The sequence below is a fragment of the Acyrthosiphon pisum genome, chromosome X (genome assembly GCF_005508785.2).
Source record: "Acyrthosiphon pisum isolate AL4f chromosome X, pea_aphid_22Mar2018_4r6ur, whole genome shotgun sequence".
Lineage (NCBI taxonomy): Eukaryota > Metazoa > Arthropoda > Insecta > Hemiptera > Aphididae > Acyrthosiphon > Acyrthosiphon pisum.
In genome coordinates this window covers 82,956,326-82,958,314 of record NC_042493.1, presented here as the reverse complement: position 1 = coordinate 82,958,314, position 1,989 = coordinate 82,956,326, and positions in this window count along the sequence as shown.

Below are 1,989 nucleotides of genomic sequence, written 5' to 3'. Positions count from 1 at the left end.
TACATTGCTTGTAACATGTAACGTAATTTCATTAGAATATATACTAGTAACGAAAATGTAATGGAAATTACTTTTGATAAGTAATTTCTATAAAATAACGCGTTACAGTTTCGAATTATTAAGTACCTACCTATTTCTAAAAAAAAAAAAAATATATGTATAATGTGGATATTATTATGTTTACCAATCAATCTTATATGTTTATATATTTAATTTTAACTCACCACAATTCAGTTTTCAATTGTTTTGACATTTGATATGTCCAATTGCACGGTAAATCACGAGATAAGCTATTATTTAATTTCATTCCTCTAAATAAGTACCTTTGCAGAACGTTTCCTATGATATCTATTATAGCGTGGACTAATGAGTTATATACGCTCCTATTAACTATACACGTTTTATGAATAATTTAGTGTTGTACAAAAACTGCTCAATTTGAAAATATTTATTAGTTATTACTATATTTAGCATTTACATTAGAATATAACATTATATTTCTGATAATTAAATAAAATCGAAATATTTAAACATTACACTGTTATAAATCATTGTAGCCATTTCACATTTGGCATTTATAATAAAAGGTTTATTTTTATGATTGTATAAGTTATAATTGTGTTCTATAATATGTATTATGATTTTATTTTCACAAACATAATATTTAATACACAAATACAAGATTGAATGCTATTATTCCTTATTTGGTGTCAATCGATCAGTTGACACTCTACAGATAGGTATTGGTATAGGTTTATGTTGTCAGTTTGTGACACAAATACAAAACTATACTATAGGTACTATACTTGACTATATAATGATTAATTACTATTGATAAGTAGCTACAATTAATAAGTACTATTTTTTAATAGTCATAAGTAATTACTACTGTAGTATTGTTATGTAAATATGTATTAACTGTACATCTTTTTTTTTGTACACATTTTTAAAATTATACCTTTTTAGCATAGGTAATGTATTTTTATAAAAAGTTATATTATTGCCAGCAGAATGATAATTGCCAAGAAATTTTAAAAAAATAATATTAATTTTTTTTTTGTAACGAGAAAGTAATGAGTTACTTTTCTATTTGAAAAGTAAAGTAATTTCACTACAATTTTATTTGAGTAACAAGTAAAGTAACTTAATTACATTTATCTCTAAGTAACGAGTAAAGTAACTTAATTACTTTTTAAAAGTAACTTACCCAACACTGAATTTGTAACCTACTGTACAGCGGGCAACATCCGCTTACCCGCATTTTTTTTAATACTGAAAATAAAAAAAATTTTCTATAATAAAAAAAATTAAAAATATCCAATTTATAAATTTAATTTTTAGAAAAATGTGATGGTAAAAACTGTTAAACCCTGTCCATACATTATACATAAAATAATTATGTTTCTAATAGGTATAATTTAAAAAAGTACGTAAATAGCACAGACTTTTTTTTTAAACCTACTTCTGTAATATTGATATTTGTATACCCACCTATTTTGTACGTTCTGTGGATTGATTTTATTATAAATTATATATTTTATTACACATCTAGTATTAACACATTATCAAGTTTTATGTACCCCGTCCATGCAGCACGTCATAAAGTAGGTAAGTATATACATTGCAATAAATTCGAATTGGCAGACACCTAATTTAAGTATACTTTCTGACGACGTCCACCAATCTCCTTTTATCTTTCTGATTTTAACAGTGCAGTAAACAAGTTATATCTCGGCAATCAACAAAATGACACTTATTTGTCATATAAATTGTAAGTACTCATAACACTTACTTTTTTTACGTTAGTTACTGTTTTGTTAAGTTATGAGAACAATATTATAATACAATTTCACCATTTTGTTTTTGAATGATATTTCACTTGATCAAATGCTTTTAAGTATACAAGTACGGAGTAGTTAAAAGTTATTCTGTAAATATAGCAAATTTATTTTCGTTTAAGAGGACGCCACACTCGCATTTGTTGTCTCC